Raw genomic sequence first — 20,090 nt, forward strand, 5'->3', positions numbered from 1 at the left:
AAGTTAGCAATAAACACCAAATGAGCTATGTGTACTAAATGAAGAAAAATGTGAATGAAAAGGAAATTGCACTAGACCTCACAGATGCCCAGTAACAATTCCATTTATCTGAAAACTATGAGAAAGAAAATGTTTTTCCTTCCAGATAAGAACTCCATTTACACTTCCAAAGGAGTTTAAGTGTCTCGTGCCAGAAATTAAATCATTATAGAACAGGGGAGGAGGGCGAAAGGAATTTGTGATTTTTCAGATGAAGTCTTTACGTAATGGCTCTTGCTACTGATGAAAGGAGAGCAGCTACTCCATTCTTACTGAAAAACCTTCAAAGGACAGAGCAGTTGTGTGCAGAGCATATCAACATATACAACAAGCACATTACAGGATGCAGGCCTGGGTGATCCTGGATGGCCTGATCTCAATCAGACAGTCCTGATTCAAGTCTCAGTTGTGCAATTTGCGTGGCTAAGTGTCCTGGTCATTCAGACACTGTGTTGGCTTATCTATGAAGTGATGATGATATTAGAACCCACCCGGTAAGATTATCAGGTGGATGAAACACGATAATGTATGTGAAACACCTGCTCAGTGCTTGGCACATGGTAAACACTCTCTGTGAGCCGCCCTGGCTTAAATATAGGCTTAAATCAACTGTGAAATCCCCCCGCCTATGGGCCATGTTGCATCAGGAGCCTGTCCCACAAGGGTTGAATTCATGATCACATGGTCAGTTCAGTTCAGTCACTCAGTCGTGTCCGACTCTTTGTGACCCCATGAATCACAGCACGCCAGGCCTCCCTGTCCATCACCAACTCCTGGAGTTCACTCAGACTCACATTCATTGAGTCAGTGATGCCATCCAGCCATCTCATCCTCTGTCGTCCCCTTCTCCTTCTGCTCCCAATCCCTCCCAGCATCAGAGTCTTTTCCAATGAGTCAACTCTTCGCATGAGGTGGCCAAAGTACTGGTTTCAGCTTTAGCATCATTCCTTCCAAAGAAATCCCAGGGCTAATCTCCTTCAGAATGGACTGGTTGGATCTCCTTGCAGTCCAAGGGACTCTCAAGAGTCTTCTCCAACACCACAGTTCAAAAGCATCAATTCTTCAGCACTCAGCCTTCTTCACAGTCCAACTCTCACATCCATACATGACCACAGGAAAAACCATAGCCTTGACTAGACGGACCTTTGTTGGTACTTACTTTCAAAACGTATTTGGAAAAAAACTTCAAATGTTCTGACCAGGATGCAAGGCAGTGTCTCTTTTTGCCACTTCCAGAGAAAAACACAGGACTGAATGCCCACTGCTCCATTATTTGACATTTCTCATAGCACTGGGCAGACAACCTCGCAGACCACAGAACCCCATCTCCTCACTGTGGATACTGAATACAAGGCCTAGAGGCTGACTTGCCTGTCAGCACACAATGCTGTTATTATACCTTTCATTTTACTGTCCATTAATAAAGTAGAGAATCTTTTTGTATTGTTATTAGTCACCATCTTTCATTCCTTTTGCAGTTCTATCTATAATACACAAGGTTGGGAATGAAGCACTCACCAAAAAAAAAAAAGTTTGTTGAACCTACTAGGTGAATTGAGGGCTATTTGTGTCAAATTACTTGATTATAAAAATTCACCAAACTCACTTGGAGAGCACTTGGTAAACACAAGTATTATTAACTCCTCAAGTATTTCTGATTCCATCAAATGCCTACAGGCTCACATCAGAGCATTATTCTCTCTTATCCAACTGTTTCCCTGAAGGACCAAAGGCCATTGTCTTCAAGGCATTTTCTAGATGGGCCTATGGAAAGTTAGAAGTGTGTACATTTGATGATCACTCTGCACGTATGTAGAACAAATAAATTGTGGTAGAGTCATACAACTGTGTACTACTATACAGTAACAAAGAGGAATGAATACATTATACAACAGGTATAAATTATAGAGATATAATGTTCAGGAAAAGAAGCCAGACAGAAGAACACAGATATAGCCTAATTCTACTTCTATAAAGTTAAAAATCAAGCAAAATTTATCTATGGTGTGAGATATCCACCCAGGCAATGGATATTGGCTAGAAGGGAGAATGAGGAGAGCTTCTAGGGGACCAGAAATTGTTCTATCAGCTGAAAATATGTTCATGAATAACACTATTTAACAACAGTACTTATAAAAAACTGACACAACATTTTCATGACCATAAAACATAATATAAGAAACTGAGTAGAAATAAGTGCTAAATCAGAAATTTAAGAGTCCAATCAAATGAGAATCTATGTAACCCAGCATTGTAAAACTGTTCAGAACAGAAAAGCAAGCATTTAGTGAATTAGTTTGTTTAAATTTTCATTAAATAACATCTTAGAGTAGCTTTACTATTTCCTGTCTCCCAGCACAAGAAGTGTTTTTCTACTATCATAATCTGTGGGAGATAGTTGTCCATTAAACTTAATTTGAAAGCATTCTATTAAGCCGTCAAAAGCCATGTTATAAGGAAGAAAACTTCTAGTGGGATAGGACCCCAGTTTTTTTTGGCATTTAATATTGCTCCTAATAATATCTGTTACCTGTGTATTTTCCTTACGCCTTGAGAATTTCCAGTACAGAAACTGTTGACTAATCAAAAACTGTCATTCTAATTTTTTCTACAGAGCTTCTGAATTCACTTGTTCAATTCAGCAGCAGTAGTAATGGCAAGAGCTGTCACTGTTTTAGCATTTATCAGTAAATGCATTCTCAATTTATAAACCACAGTTCCCCTTTTCCCAGACTATAATCTCAGAATTCTGTTCTTAACTTAATGCAAATATCATGTAGTGAGATTTTTGTCTGGCTCTGTAAGTATCACTCATTCCTGATTTAACGTGTCCCTGAATTTTGCAGGCATCAAATAACAGATTTGTATCTGTAAAAGAAAATAGTCCTTTGTTTTTAGAATTAAAGAAGTAAACCTCTTGCCAATAATAGTTTTCTAAAGGTTCAAACTCTTAAAGGTAGAATCAAGGGCATATGAGACCACTGTTTCCTCATTTCCCCCAAAGAGTATGGTGAATTAAAACTCAGCAGCTTTTATTTTTTAGGGTTGACTTAAGATCTCATGACTTTCAAGTCAGAAAGACAGAAACAAGTATTGTATATTAACACACATATATGGAATCTAGAAAAACAGTACTGATGAACTTATTTTCAGGGAAGGAATGGAGACACAGATGTACAGAATGGGCTTGTAGATACAGTCAGGGAAGGAGAGGGTAGGACGAACTGAGAAAGTAGCACTGACATATATACAAAACCATGTATAAATTGGCTAGCTAGTGGGAAGCTGTTATATAAAACAGGGAGCCCAGGCTGGCGCTCTATGATGACCTAGAGGGCTAAGATACAGAAGGGGAGGGAGGCTCAACAGGAAGGAGATATATATATACACACATATATATATAAAATATAAATTATGACTGACTCACGTTGTTATACAACAGAAACCAACACCACATTGTAAAGCAATTGTCCAGTTAAAAAAAACGATCTCACAACTTTCAATTTAAATGGGCTAAAATTTAGTAGGAACTTTCTTTGGCCAAAGGTTATATATTTGAAATATCCTAAGCACAAGAAAAGAAAAGTTCCTCAAAAAATAATTTTTTTTCTAAAAGAAGGGCCAAGCATGCACAAGCAGCTCTGAGGGCTAACATACAAGAGGAGCCTACATCCAATACTGTCTAGACCTGTGTTGTCTAATATGGTCATTAGCCACACGTGGCTATTTAAAGTTAAATTAACTAAAATTAAAATGTAAAAGTCAAGTCCTGCAACACCCTAGCCACATTTCAAGTGCCTGGCAGCAGCATGTGGCTAGTGTCAGCCACACTGGACAGCACGGATACAGACCATTTCATCCCTGGGAGGTTCTACTGGTCAGAACTCCTCTAGGATAACTTCAGTCCATGATTCCTAAAATTATCAGCCGTGGCTGCATAAAACTACGGTGTGGCACTGGGATCAAAATAGCAAGCAAACAGGATCTGGTCCAGAAATAGAGCATTTAAAAAAGCAGAAGTCATAATTATAATCATGAAACCAGGCCAAGGCTGCAGTGTGGACTTGTGCGAGAAACACTATGGCCAGAATCAGGCGGCTCGGGCTTTACACCTGCATTTCAGCTGTGTGTCTGTCCTCACCTGCCATCTGGCAGTCATTGTTAGGGTTAATAATCAGGGTATTGGGTGGGATGGATGACAGACCTAAATACCTAAATGATGCAGGTGCCTTAGGAGAGTGGTAAGCACCTGTTTATGTCATTATTCTTATGTTAAACGATGCTTTTGTTACCAGCAGTAAGCTTAATGTTTAGCTCACTGTGGTGCTTGAAACCAAAAAAGCATTATCGGGGTGATTTCATGTCGGTAGTTACATTAGGGAACTTGATTGATCAGTTCTTAAGTACTAAGAGATTACAGAACACTGCTCTGTATAATGGAGTGATTCTGAATTCAGTATTTATAATGAACCATGCTCATATACGTACCTCTATAGAGTGCTACATGCCTGGGATGAATAAATTGTTCACTGAAATAAGGAGGGTGGAGTAAAAAGGTGAGAGTATCACAAAGAAACCAGGTGTGTGCTGTCACTTCAGTCACTTTTGACTCTTTGCAACCCCATGGACTGTAGCCCGCCAGTCTCCTCTGTCCATGAAATTCTCCAGGCAAGAACAGTGGAGTGGGTTGCCATTTCCTCCTCCAGGAGATCTTCCTGACCCAGGGATCGAACATGTGTCTCTTCTGTCTCCTGCACTGGCAGGCGGGTTCTTTACCACTAGCTCCATCTGCGAAGCCCCTACATAAAATATTTTTTTTATCCTGTAAAGTTATGACCAACCTAGATAGCATATTCAAAAGCAAAGATGTTACTTTGCCAACAAAAGTTAGTCTAGTCAAGGCTATGGTATTTCCTGTGGTCATGTATGGATGTAAGAGTTGGACTGTGAAGAAGGCTGAGCGCCGAAGAATTGATGCTTTTGAACTGTGGTGTTGGAGAAGACTCTTGAGAGTCCCTTGGACTGCAAGGAGATCCAGCCAGTCCATTCTGAAGGAGATCAGCCCTGGGATTTCTTTGGAGGGAATGATGCTGAAGCTGAAACTCCAGTACTTTGGCCACCTCATGCGAAGAGTTGACTAATTGGAAAAGACTCTAATGCTGGGAGGGATTGGGGGCAGGAGGAGAAGGGGACAGCAGAGGATGAGATGGCTGGATGGCATCACTGACTCGATGGATGTGAGTCTCAGTGAACTCCGGGAGTTGGTGATGGACAGGGAGGCCTGGCGTGCTGTGATTCATGGGGTCGCGAAGAGTTGGACACGACTGAGTGACTGAACTGAACTGAACTGAATACGATGTCTCACCAAGGTTTTACCATTGTGAAGGATCTCCCCACCTTCTATTCCTGTTCTGCATATATCTAGGTGCATTACCTGCTGGGCAGTCTGTGCTTCACCTGACAGCAAAGAGGGTGCTGCCACAGTACCTCATTTTTCCATTCCTCTTTGAGAAAACAGAAACCAAACAGGGAATCTTCTAGATCTTGGTTAGAAGAAAGAACCTATAAGCTGTAAAGGCAGCTCTGATAAGGTGCGGTAAGAAGAGAGAACATGTGGATTTCCTCACAACAGAAAGTAAAGCTGGTCTGCCACCAGATTTACACCAACATAGTGAAGACTGTTAAGTGATACATAAATACCATAGATAAGGACATTAAACATCACCATGAGAATGATGTCTGGGAGAGATTCCACAAACAGACTTTTAAACCTTCAGTTAGTTCAGTTGTGTCCGACTCTTTGCGACCCCATGAATCACAGCACGCTAGGCCTCCCTGTCCATCACCAACTCCCGGAGTTAACTCAGACTCACGTCCATCGAGTCGGTGATGCCATCCAGCCATCTCATCTTCTGTCGTCCCCTTCTCCTCCTGCTCCCAAATCCCTCTCAGCATCAGAGTCTTTTCCAATGAGTCAACTCTTTGCATGAGGTGGCCAAAATACTGGAGTTTCAGCCTCAGCATCAGTCCTTCCAATGAACACACAGGATTGGTCTCCTTTAGGATGGACTGGTTGGACCTCCTTGCAGTCCAAGGACTCTCAAGAGTCTTCTCCAGCACCACAGTTCAAAAGCATCAATTCTTCTATGCTCAGCTTTCTTCACAGTCCAACTCTCACATCCATACATGACCACAGGAAAAACCATAGCCTTGACTAGACGGACCTTTGTTGGCAAAGTAATGTCTCTGCTTCTAAATATACTATCTAGGTTGGTCATAACTTTCCTTCCAAGGAGTAAGCGTCTTTTAATTTCATGGCTGCAATCACCATCTGCAGTGATTTTGGAGCCCCCCAAAATAAAGTCTGACACTGTTTCCACTGTTTCCCCATCTATTTCCCATGAAATGATGGGACCAGATGCCATGATCTTCGTTTTCTGAATGTTGAGCTTTAAGCCAACTTTTTCACTCTCCACTTTCACTTTCATCAAGAGGATTTTTAGTTCCTCTTCACTTTCTGCCATAAGGGTGGTATCACCTGCATATCTGAGGTTACTGATATTTCTCCCGGCAATCTTGATTCCAGCTTGTGCTTCTTCCAGCCCAGCATTTTTCATGATGTACTCTGCATATAAGTTAAATAAGCAGGGTGACAATATACAGCCTTGACGTACTCCTTTTCCTATTTTAAACCTTAGAGATTCATAAACTAGACCTGCTAATATCTTTCTGGATAAAATAACCACTGTTTATAATAGTAAATAACTTTAGATCTACTGAAAAACTGCAAAGATAGTAAGAGAATTTCCATCACTTGCTATTTCCCTATTATTAACACTTTACAATATTCCACGTTTGTCACAATGAATGAACCCAGACTGATATATTATTAAAATGGCCACGCTTTATTTTTATTTCCTTAGTTTTTATTTCATGTCTTTCTCCTTCTTCCAGGATCCCATACCACATTTAGTGGTCATGTCTCCTTAGGCTCCTCTTGGCTGTGACAAGTCTCTCAGACTTTCCTTGTTTCTGATGACCATGACAGTTTGGAGGAGTATTGGTCAGGTATTTTGCAGAATGTCCCTTGACCGAGATTTGTGGTGAGACTAGGGTTATGGGTTTTTGGGAGAAAGAGCCCAGAGGAGAGGTGCCATTCTCACATCATATCAAGGGTATTTATGTCATCAACATGACATCTCACTGCTGATGCTGATCTCGAGCACCCGGATGAGGTAATGCTCACCAGGTTTTTCCACTGAAAAGTTACTCTCTTTTCCCCTTACCATTCTGTACTCATTGGAAGCGAAGTCACTATGCACAGCCCTCAATTAAGGAGTGGGGAGTTATGCTCCATCTCCTAGAAGGTGAAATGTCTGCAAAAATTATTTGGAATTCATTTGTATAGGCAAGCAGTCTCTTCTCCTCATTTATTCATTCATTCATTTATTTATATCAACAGACTCACTGGTATTTATTTTATACTTTGGGTTATAATCCAATACTACTTTATTTATTTTGTCCTTAAATGGTTCCAGCTTTGGCCACTGGGAGCCCTATTACTTGATTCCTGGGTCCCTTTGACGTATCCCATCATTATGTTTTGGTTTTTCTTTTGAACCACTTCCCTACTTTGTGGCACCACAGGATGCTCTAGTCATCTTGCATGTTGCCTGCCCCAGTCCTAGAGTCAGACACTCCTCCAGAAGAGCTCTGGTTCAGATCTGAGTTCCTTTTTAGTTTCTAATGGGTTTTGCTACACGTGCTTCTCTCACATCCACAGCCTCTTGGACAGAGGGGTAAACCAAGGTTCTGAGTAGCTGAGGCATTTGCTCAAGATCAAGACTAATAATGGCAGGGTTAGGATAAAATTCAGTCTTTCGATGATAATATTGTTCTTTTCCATTACTGAGTGATTTCTGGATGAGAACCTGGACTCAAAGACCAGTCTCACAACTTGTAGGAAAAAGGAAAAAAGAAACTGACATTACCAGAACATAGTCCTTCCAGGAGAGAAAATATTAACAGAGGTATGTGACAGACTCTATCTATCTAGAAGGAAACAACTGGAGATTCTGTATTCTACGGACAAAGGTCTCTAATTGTATTACAGCAGTGGTTCTCAACTGGAGGTGATTTTTCTTCCTGCTCCTCCTCTCCCCTACCCTGAAACATCTGGCAATGTCTGGACACATTTTGTTGGGGAGGGGTGTGCTGCCATTGGAGTCTAGGGGAGAGAGGTCAGGGATGATGTCAAACATTCTATAATGCACAGAAGAGCTCCTGCAACAAAGAATTATCCAGTTCAAAATAACAACAGTGTTCACACTGAGAGACCCTAAACCCAGGGACCGCTAAAGAACTTCACCCAGTTTTATGCCATCCCTACTCTTGCTGAATTACTTTCCCATTGGTGGCTATGAGGGACAATCGTGGAAGATTCTGGGGGGATTCTGTGGCTTAGTGAGTTAGTCTATTAGCAGAAAAAAAAAAAAAAAAACCAACCCATTTTGGTTAAGAGATACGGCTCAGCATCAGATAAAAGAGTTCTCCCTGGTGGCTCAACTGGTAAAGAATTTGCCTGCAATGCTGGAGACCCAGGTTGGATCCCTGGGTTGGGAAGATTCCCTAGAGAAGGGAATGGCAACCCACTCTAGTATTCTCCCCTGGAGAATTCCATGGACAGAGGAGCCTGGCAGGCTACAGTCCATGGGGTCATAAAGAGTCAGGCATGACTGAGTGACTAACACTTTTGGTTCTTACACGTGGGTCAAACAGGAGAAGGGGTGCTCATTACAATAAGCAGCCATGGCTCATGTGTTTACCATATATGCCATCGTTTACTAGTGGGCCATGCATCTGCTATCTTCTAGTTCAGGAATAAGCTGTGCAGAATGGTATGGTGGCTTAGAAAGTCTGCCAATGAACTGGTCAGCCTTACTAAGTAGATGGCTGTTCCCCAGAAACTGCTGTTCATTGCTCAGTGACCTCAGTTTGGAGAGGAAGTAAGTGACTGAATCCCTGTTTGTTGATGCTGTCAGTGAGCACCCAGCAGTTTGACAGAGGAAAAGAACCCTTGTTTACTATGACCTCTCGGAAGCTTTAGAAAAGCTTGCTCATCCTTGGTACTAACATTCAATGGAGGACATTTTCTGAGCAAAGCTAGGTGTGTCCTGGGATCATAAATCGCCATTGCCTTCTATAAAAAAATACAGAGCTTACAGGGGCAGTATAGTTTGGGGTGATCCTATTTGGGGAGATCCTGATGATGCAGATAGGTATATGTAAAAGTACTCCATGCACTGTAATGACTGGTACATAGTAACTGCTCATCAATTGTAGCAACAATAAACACCCAAATGTTTACTTAGTGTTTTTTAGGTGTCAGGCCCTGTGCCAAGTACATGTTTATCTCATCAAACACTCATAATTAGCCTATGAGATAAGTGCCACTCTCACTATTACTACCTAAGTTATGAAGGAAATCAGATGCTTATGGAATGTATGATAGTTAAAGAAAGGAAAACTGTCATCTTGTGATACAATCTTATTCCTGGAGATGACATGAGGTCACAAGACCACAGTGATAAACAAATGCCAAGTTTAGCCCCTTAACATCCCCATGTTACCAACCACAGTCTTACAGGAGGTGTCAAACACTGGACAGGATGGGTGGATGCGCCCGGAACTAAAACAGTGCTGCAGGTCGATTACACTTCAAAACCAACTCAGCACAGAGATCAGACTTGGCATTAACAGAGGTGGGGAATAGGGGATGGGGCATCAGATAAAGGCAGTCAAAGGTACAAACTTCCCGTTATAAGATAGATATACATTAGGGATGTAATGTACAATATAATAAATCTAATTAACACTGCTCCATATGAAAGTTGCTAAGAGAGTAAATCCTAAGAATTCTTACAAGGAAAAAAAGCTTTTTTCCTATTTGTTTACTTTCGTATTTATATGAAAAGATGAATATTTACTAAACTTACAGTGATAACCATTAATGTAATTATTATGCTGTATACCCTGACTTGGGCTTCCCTGGTGGCTCAGAGGTTAAAGCGTCTGCCTGGAATGCAGGAGACCTGGGTTCGATCCCTGGGTCAGGAAGATCCCCTGGAGAAGGAAATAGCAGTACTCTTGCCTGGAGAATCTCATGGAGGGAGGAGCCTGGTAGGCTACAGTCCATGGGGTCGCAAAGAGTCGGACACGACTGAGCGACTTCACTTCATACCCTGACTTATACACGGCTGTATGTCAACTGTATCTCAATAAAACTGCAAGAAAAAAAAAAATTGAAGTTTCTAGGCCTATACACACCCCTCTTCTACACACACCTGCACTCAAAAATCACCATTTTTAGTCATTTGTTCTTAACCCTTCTGATAATTTACATTCACAGCTCTGAGTAATATACTTAATTCATAAGCTTTAGACAATATCCACTGACTTCCTACTAAGAAATGAGAATTCACTTAATTCACATTAACCTTTATTATTCTTTTCCTTCCTCTTTATAATATTTATAGTTATATTCAGATTTATTCTCTTACTGGTCACTTTTTAAATACTGTGCATCCACCTCTATTTGTTGTTCCATCAAAATTTAACTCCCCACAACATAAAATAGGCTATTAGTAATTCTCCTTCCCATCAACTCTCCAACTCCCTTCTACATTTTTTTTTAAAATAGTTATTTATCTGACTGTGTTGGGTCTTCATTTTGGCATGCAGGATGTTAGTTGTGTGGCATGTGGGATCTAGTTTGCTGAAGGATTGAACCCCGGGCCCCTTGCTTTGGGAGGGTGAAGTCTTAGCCACTGCACCACCAGGGAAGTCCCCTTCCCCTTCTACAACTTACCATCTGATCATCATCTTATTTTCTTCAAATTACCAATAAACCTTTCTGTGCTTAATGAGTTGCTTCTAAAAATCAAAGGTAAATAATCTGTGTTTACTGTATTGTGATCTGTAAATATTATTCATTACAGAAACAAGGAGTGTGTTAGAATTACGTTTCTACTTCCAGAAGTCCATTTTTTACTGAATTGTCATTCAAAAGAACATGTTATTAGAATAAAGGTCAAGTGGATTTCTTTTTCTTAGTTTTCATAATTGCTCAAAATCCCACATTTTTGTTGTATTGTGATTGCACAATGACATTATTGTACATTTTTTAATCTGGAGTTTCTAATTGCCTTTACTTTTCTACTGTTCATATCATCAAATTTTTACAGCAAAATTATATTTGGGCTCACCAAATAAAGATGAAAAATTCAAAGTTCATTATAGCAGACTTAAAAACAATCAACTTTTGAAAACACCATTTTGTTTTTAAATTCTTAAAGATAACTTTTTGCTTATGTGTCCTTTAACACAGAGATGAAGTGTATTCCGTATACATTAGTAAGATCCATTTATATGATACTTTCAGTTTATAAAACACTGCCTGCAAATATTGTTTTGTGCTGTCAACCCATGAAGGAGGCAGAATCGTCTCTAGTTCACAAATACAGCAATTTAACATCACAGAGAGTGAAAGATTCAGCTACAATCAGACAGCAAGTAAGCTGCAAGTTCCAAATGTGAAACCAAGTTTTCTTTTCCCCTCAAAGCCCAAGGTTCTTTGCTTGTACCTCAGCTGCCTAACACATGGGCTCTTTCTGCCTTTTGTTTAGAAATAAAACATCATGATTCTGGTTTAGATGTTTTATCATCAATTAGAGCACTCTTATGGAAAGCAACACACTACTCTCACTCCTTATTTACTAAGGATAAGGCGGGGAAGGATTTTTATAAATAAACAATAGGAAAACTGGGAGAACTAGAAAACACAGAAAAACACAAATCAAAAGGCCATTACATAAAGACACTACAATGACAAACTGAATAGTCAAGGCAGGCCAAAGATTCGTAAGCGCTGGGCTTCTCAGGTAATACATGAGCATCTGTAAGCACTGGGGTTACTACTCCAGCAGGATAGTGCTGACATGAAAGGGACACCGAGCCCAATCACACTCTCACAAACCAGGCGCATCTCACACAATTAGCTTCTGAGGAACAACTCTGGGTACTGTCTCTGAGAGGTCAAGGTCTACCAAAGAGGAGAACCAGGGTCCTGAGAAGACGCCATGTGAGGACACCAGGGGAAGTTCAGCACAGAGAAGTAGGCTCAAGTTACAGTCATGAGCACCAAGAAATGCGTTTCAGCATAACATGAGGAAGAATTCCTGACAGAGGAAACATGCCCTCAAAACCTGACAAAATAACAGCATTCAGACCAGCTAGACTCTGGTTAGTTGAAGCTTTAGACTCTCTATACAGGTATAAGGCAAAAGCTGAAAATTCAACTTCTGAATTTTGAATTTCATGTTTACCATTTATAATAAAGCAAATATTGTTTGAAGTTATTTAAGACTTGATTTTGACTTACATCAGAAGAAAACAGTTCAGGAAAAACAGTTTCTTAAAATAAGAACTTACTTAATGTAAATATTAACAGAAACACAGAACTCAATTTGAGCAAGAAATGTCCAGGCTTTCTTCTTATATATACCTAAACTCTAATATGTCAACTTTTTTTGAAATAATGGGGGAAAGCAGTCAAGTTTGATTGTTTTTGTATGTAGCTATCCAGTTTTCCCAACACAGTCTAAAAATTGACAGTCTTTCCCCCATTATATGTCAATTAATTGACATATTATAATATTGACTATATTATATGGCCAATTAATTGACCATGTAAGTGTGAGTTCATCTCTGGACTCTATTCTGGTCCACTGATCTGTATGCCTGTTTTTGTGTCAGGACCATACTGTTTTGATTACTGTACCTCTATACTACAGTTCAAAACCAGGAAGCATGATACCTCCAGCTTTGTTCTTCTTTCTTAAGATTGTTTTGGGGTCTTTTGTATTTCTATACAGATTTTAGAATTGTTCTAATTCTGTGAAAAATGCTATTGATATTTTGATAGGGATTTTACTGAACCTACAGAATGCCTTGGTTATTACTATGGTCATTTTAACAATATCAACTCTTCTAATTCATGAGCATGAACTATTTTTCCATTTGTTTGTGTCATGCTCAACTTATTTCAACAGTGCATTATAGCTTTCTGAGTTGCTCTATTTATTTCATCAGGGTCTTGTAGCTTTCTGAGTATAGGTCTTTTTCCTCCTTTGATTTATTCCTGGGTATTTTATTCTTCTTGATGTGCTTATAAATGGAATAGTTTTCTTAGCTTCTCTTTCTGACAGTTGTTAGTGTACAGAAATGCAACAAATGGAATATTACTCAGTCATAAGAAGAATGAACTCTTGCCATTTGCAAGAATACAGACAGACCTAGATTGCATTATGCTAAGCAAAATAATGATTTCACTTATATGTGGAATCTAAAATAGAAAACAAATGAACAAAGGCAGGTGATTGCCAGAGGGGAGAGGGGTTTGAGGGGATGAGAGAAACAGGTGAAGGGCAAACTTCCAGTCACAAAATAAATGCGTCACAGGTATGAAATGTACAGTGTTGGGAATATGGTGAATAACTGTGTAATATCCTTGTACGATGACATACTATAACTAGACATTCTGTGGTGACCATTTTGAAACATATTAAAACATCAAATCACTATGTTGTACACCAGGAACTTATAGAGTGTTGTAGGTCAGTTATTCTTCAAAAACAAACTTACAGAAAAAGAGGTCAGATTTGTGGTTACCAGAGGTGGGGAGTGGAGGAAGGGGATATTGAATGAAGGCAGTCAAAAGGTACAAACTTTCATTTGTAAGATAAATAAATACTAGGAATGTAATGTACAATGTGATAAACATAATTAACACCGCTATACATTATATATGAAAGCTGTTAAGAGAGTAAGCTCTAAGAGGTCTCATCACAAGGAAAACTATTTTTTTCTTTTATTTTATATCTATAGGAGATGAAGGATGTTTACTAAACTTACTGTGATAATCACTTCATGATGTATGTACATCACATCATTATGCTGCATACATTAAACTTTTACACTGCTACATGCCAATTATACCAGAATAAAACTGGAGGAAAAAATTCAAATGATGGGGATAGAAGAAACATATTTCATAAGAATATTTGATTACATACAAAAAGGGAATCATCCCTTTCATCAATAACAGTATTAGCTGATATTTACTGAGAGATCACTACATACTAGGGACTCTGTTTAACCCTCATATGCACTACCACTAATAATAATACAATTTATCTCAATTTTAAATGTGTGCTGAAGACTTACAGGGGTTAACCTGCCAAACCTAGAGTTAAGTCCAAACTGACATTCATCTCTTAAAACATTACATCCACTACCACTACCTACCTATTCAGTGGACTGGAGTTCATGTGATAAATCCTTATCACGATATTAATGATTATCAATTTTCATCTGAGTAATGGGCAAAAAGGAGATTAATCAGATACCTTTCATAAGACCAAATTCTCACTCTTGTGTTTGCTGATGATTTCTATTATCTTTATTCTGTGTGGATAGAAAGGGAAGTCAATATAGCTCAAAGTAGCAAAATTAATTTAAATTCATCTCTGATAATGTTTCCTGCTCCCTTGCTGGCGAGGACATCAATAAACAATGAAAAGCTGGCAGACTGAAAGCCTAGGGAGCACAGAAATACTGCCTATCGATATACACAACTTTAGGAGTCAGGTCATAGGATAAACATTTCAGAGTTTGATGTTGATTGTAGAAACTTATCTAAACTACTTTATTACATAACTGTTAGACAATTTTGTAGATTATTTTCAGCAAAAGATTTTCTTTACAAACTGTTTAGACAGGCTATTTTCCTACTGCAAGTCATTCCATATATATATGGTGGTACCATATATGTTGAATAATCAAGATGTGGTTACTCGTATGTATCAAATACATAAACATCTTTTTGAGTTAGACAGTGACTGCTGAAGGATATTTTATCTTATCAATAAACTATAATCTATTAGTAAATATTTATGAAGCACCTACGAAGTAGAAATCACTTGCACTGTAAGACCTTTCTCTTTCCTCCTCTTTCCTTCCACAGAGAAACAGGAACTATAATATTAAGTACAACAGGGTTTTTTTATTTACTTATGGTTAACATTTTTTGAAGATCTCAGATGCTGTTCCTTGTTTTGCATCTTGAAGCAACATGTCTTGTTTCAGGTCAGAAGTAACAAATTCCAAGGAAAAACAGTTGTTGTTTTTTTTTTCTTTTCTTTTAAGACACTGACATTCAAGGCTGAAAACTATTAAATAAGTAGAAGCACATATTACATTTCTAAGGAATGGTTTCTCCTGTTAACAGCACTGAGCCCAGGAGTTCAGAGACTCAGGTCCTGGTTCTACTGTAACACTCACTAGGCAACTTTGGGGAGGTCATCTTAGACCTCTCAACCCCAGTTTCTTCATTTAAAATAAGGAACTGGAGTTGGATAATTTCTCAACTCAACCCCAGCTCATAATTCTAGGATTTCCTTGTAATGGTCTTTATAAATAGGGGCAAGTCAGGTGGCGCTTAGTGGTAAAGGACCCCTCCCCAATGTAGGAAACATAAAAAACATGCGTTTGATCCCTGGGTGGGGAAGATCCCCTGGAGGAGGGCATGGCAACCCACTCCAGTATTCTTGCCTGGACAATCCCATGGACAGAAGAACCTGGCAGACAATGATGTCCATAGGGTCACAAAGGGTGGGACGTGACTGAAGCAACTTAGTACACACAAGTTACTAACGAGGATGCTTGCAGAAGCACCACACAGAACCCCACCCAGTGAAACTAAGACCGCCCTCTGGCACCTACTCAGATTACTGAAATCCAGCACACCTGTCAATTGCTCTGCAGAAGAACAATTCTTTCCATACCACATGATTCTGGCAGTTCAGCTGTCAAGAATCCAGAGACCAACACATTTTTGGCAGCTTCACAGGTCTAAAATTTCCTGTTTGATTTTATTCAAGACCTAATAAAGCAAAAGGTTGTGCCAAAGTACAAGCTTTCTTCACTGGGTGTTTTATCCCCATACCCACCCTCACTTTTATTGCTCTTGACTTAAATTTAGCTGGGCAAAAAGGGCAACAAATGAGATGGGAGGGCGTTTGCTTTGTTTTCTCAAGATGCAATGCTCCTAGCTCCTCAACACTATACTGTCTCCCTCACTTCTCATTCTGCATTCAAGTAACTGTCCATAGCTCCCTCACCCTACATCTACCAACCTGAGAACCATCAGAGATTACTTCCTTTCATCTTGCAGCAATAACTTCACTTTTCAACGAAAAAAATCCCCAGTATTTCACCTAATAATGAAAGAAAACATAGCATGATAATTTTTAAAAATACTCTTCTGACTCAGGGAGGCCTCAGTGAAAATACAGTGCTAGGAAAAGAAAATAAACACATATTATCTACTGCATGCCGAACACTTTATATGCCTTGTCTTATTTAACAGTCACTACAGCCTTTGTGATAGATATTGTTATACCCTTATCACTGATGAAAAAAAGCCCTGAGGTTAATTCAGTGAGATAAAATAATTTGCCCATTATTTAAACAGAGACCGTGCCGTTTCCATTATATCATGCTGTTCATATTACTCCGATATGCTCTGAAAACTTATTAAAAGAAAAGCATATATTTTATTTCTCCTGTGAAATCAGTTTAAACATCTTGAAAGGCAAATGCATGATATAGCAAAATGTACAATAAAATAATTATGTACTTGCTCTGAAGTGATGCTAATATGAACTTGGCATTTATTTAGGGATCTGCTCTGCCTACCATTATTTCACTTCCCTACCTGCTGCATCTGAATAGATTTTTGTATCCTTTTCCTTAAGGATACAGTTCTATTAAAATCATTTTATTCACCCTCAAAACATTTTACCATAGCCAACTACAAACATTTACTCTCACTTGACAAGCAAGAGTCTTTTTAAAGGAAGAAAAACAGTCTGCATAGCTGGTTTAAACTTCTGAACTCTATTTCATCCACGAGAATGATAGCGGACCAGCAGTCCCATAAACACAACTCAGTGTCATCCAACTTGGGCTCATCTGTTTATATGTACATGCATGTGTCCTCTCCATGTACAAAGGATCTGAATTACTTGCACAAAACGCTTAGGAAAAGATAAAGATACAGAAAGAATAAACATCACAACCAGAGGAAATAAGAGTAAAATGTCAATATAAGACAAGAAATAAAATGCACACATCGGCCAATACTGGGGCTCTATGTAAGTTACCCGGAGAAGGCAATGGCACCCCACTCCAGTACTCTTGCCTGGAAAGTCCCATGGAGAGAGGAGCCTGGTGGGCTGCAGTCCATGGGGTCGCGAAGAGTCGGACATGACTGAGCAACTTCCCTTTCACTTTTCACTTTCATGCATTGGAGAAGGAAATGGCAACCCACTCCAGTGTTCTTGCCTGGAGAATCCCAGGGACGGGGGAGCCTGGTGGGCTGCCGTCTATGGGGTCGCACAGAGTCGGACACAATTGAAGCGACTTAGCAGCAGCAGCAGCAGCAGCAGCATGTAAGTTACCAACTGAACTCTGAGCTTACTTACTGGTACTCAAAATGGAGAAAATTACATACACACACTCAGTGACACAACTCTAACATTTTATGAGAGGGAAACTTCTGGTTAATCGAGGTATGTCTCTGATCACAATTTACACCTAAAAAAATTTCTCAGGAGTGGAACTAAAAACAGAGAGCAAAACTTAAGTAGAAAAGGTATACTACCCAGATCCATTTTCTCATCAGAAACTGCAAAATGTGGTAATCAGTTCTACTATTCCTTTTCCTTTTTTTAAGCTGAAAGTTTTTTATAAAGAAAAGCTTTCCTGCATCAACTAGTTACTGTGCATTAAAATATGTACAAGAGATAATTCTTTGATTTTTTCCATTTATTTACTATTTTCAAAGCTAGTTCCCTTGTATCCTCAAAATAATCAATGAAATAATAATAAATTATAACATGTATATAATATATATTAATAATAAAACATTTTATTTCTTTAAGGGAATAAAGTAAAATACATCTTTTTTCAGACTACATAACTAAAAAAATTAAAATAATAACCATGTGAAATAAAGAAATAGAAATCTTTATCCTCTTAGTGAAGTCGCTCAGTCACGTCTGACTCTTTGAGACCCTGTGGACTGTAGCCCACCAGGCTCCTCCGTCCATGGGATTCTCCAGGCAAGAATACTGGAGTGGGTTGTCATTTCCTTCTCCAGGGGATCATCCCGACCCAGGGATCGAACCCAGGTCTCCCGCATTGCAGGCAGACATTTTAACCTCTGAGCCACCAGGGAAGCCCATAATATGTATAAAATATATATTAATAGTAAAACATTTTATTCCTTTTAGGGAATAAAGTAAAATACATCTTTTTTCAGACTATCTAACTAAAAAAATTAAAATAATAATCATGTGAAATAAAGAAATAGAAATCTTTATCCTCTTAGGTTAAATTCCTAATTTTATAGAAAACTGGATGGTTATCTGTCAGTCTAAAAACCCAAGATTCTACTGTGATGATGACTTCTTGCTATTTTATGCCTACTGACACTTTTCTAAAGTTCTAACAAATGTTAATTTGCTTCAGAGAAATCACTGGTTAACAAATCGTTTACGATAAGGGGCTTTTGTATACATAAAGAATCTTGGCTAGCATTATGTACATTCTTGTGCATTTCCAAAAGAGAGAGAGAAAAAAAATCACTCCAAGTAATAACAGAAAAAAACAGGGCCCAAGAGGTGTGTCTTAATCCAATGAAATCTTATAATACTGGGTTATCACTGAAGCTGCTTTAGATTCCAATCATGCTACCAAATGGTTACCAAAAATCTGCAATGTTTTTGAACAGCCTCGAGGATGATTAAAACAATTTAATATAGTATGTGAATTTTTAAAAAAAAAGTCTTTGTGATTGATAAATTCAAGGAGGAAAAAGAACGCTAAAACCACAATTCTCTGAATAGAAGTATTATTGCCTGATCAGAAAAGTAAACTAAATCCTTTCCCTGATAGCTCAGGTGGTAAAGAATCCACCTGCACTGCAGAAGCCAGTTCAATTCCTGGATCAGGAAGATCCACTGGAGAAGGGATACACTGCCGACTCCAGTATTCCTGAACTTCCCTTGTGGCTCAGCTGGTAAAGAATCTGTCTACAGTGTGGGAGTCCAGGCTTTGATCCCTGGGTTGGGAAGATCCCCTGGAGAAGGGAAAGGCTACCCACTCCAGTATTCTGGCCTGGAGAATTCCATGGACTGTATAGTCCATTGGGTCACAAAGAGAAGGATATGACTGTGAGACTTTCACACACTCCTGCCATGATGCAGTTTTCAGATTTCTATATTTTAATGTTGAGGCAAGAAGCATTTTGACAGTGATAGTGAAACATACTGGAAGAATACCTATTATACTCTATTTCTGAAATAAACAGCTATCCCTACCCTCATAATACCTCAAGGTGAGTATCTCATTATGTTAAATACATTACAAAAAGATAAACATATTTTATTTTACAATTTTTCAACTTGACTATTTTAGGACCAAGACTTAGTCATTTGTGTAACGATAAAAATTAGGATTATGGAAACTGTTTCTTTCTACTGCTAATTAGCATTGTATCCTTAGACCCATGAGAGACAACACAGAAGATCTGGAAATGTGTATCGAGTCAAGGAAGAGTTGTTTAGGGCATGATGGTTTATAATGTGAACACTCAAACATCAAATTTGTTAAAAGCCGGAGGCTTTTTTTTGGTTCTCACCTAAGTCAGTAAGCCCAAGGGTTGTTTTTGGTTTTGTTTTCACTATTCTGGCAAGCTTGCGTTTTTTGGGGGGAGATCAGTTAAGGAGTTTTATCATTGGAGGGAAACTGTTCTATGTTTCTAGAAAGGAAATAAAATTTTAGACTTTTCAATAAAGCTGTCTTCACCAATATCATGCTTCTTTATACTGGGTTAGATATATTCAATCCTTAGAGGAGAAGGTGGAGCT

The 20,090-nt window shown here is 38.9% G+C and overlaps 1 protein-coding gene and 1 non-coding gene across 3 annotated transcripts in view; one reads left to right on the forward strand and one right to left on the reverse strand.

Moving 5' to 3' along the window:
- NT5DC1 (5'-nucleotidase domain containing 1) overlaps positions 1–20,090 on the reverse strand; it is a 114,227-nt gene that overhangs the window by 32,156 nt on the left and 61,981 nt on the right. The window lies entirely within an intron of this gene.
- On the forward strand, positions 10,084–10,156 carry TRNAS-GGA (transfer RNA serine (anticodon GGA)). Its single transcript has one exon. It is a non-coding gene; the product is annotated as a tRNA-Ser (tRNA).

The sequence above is a fragment of the Bos mutus genome, chromosome 9 (assembly GCF_027580195.1).
Source record: "Bos mutus isolate GX-2022 chromosome 9, NWIPB_WYAK_1.1, whole genome shotgun sequence".
Lineage (NCBI taxonomy): Eukaryota > Metazoa > Chordata > Mammalia > Artiodactyla > Bovidae > Bos > Bos mutus.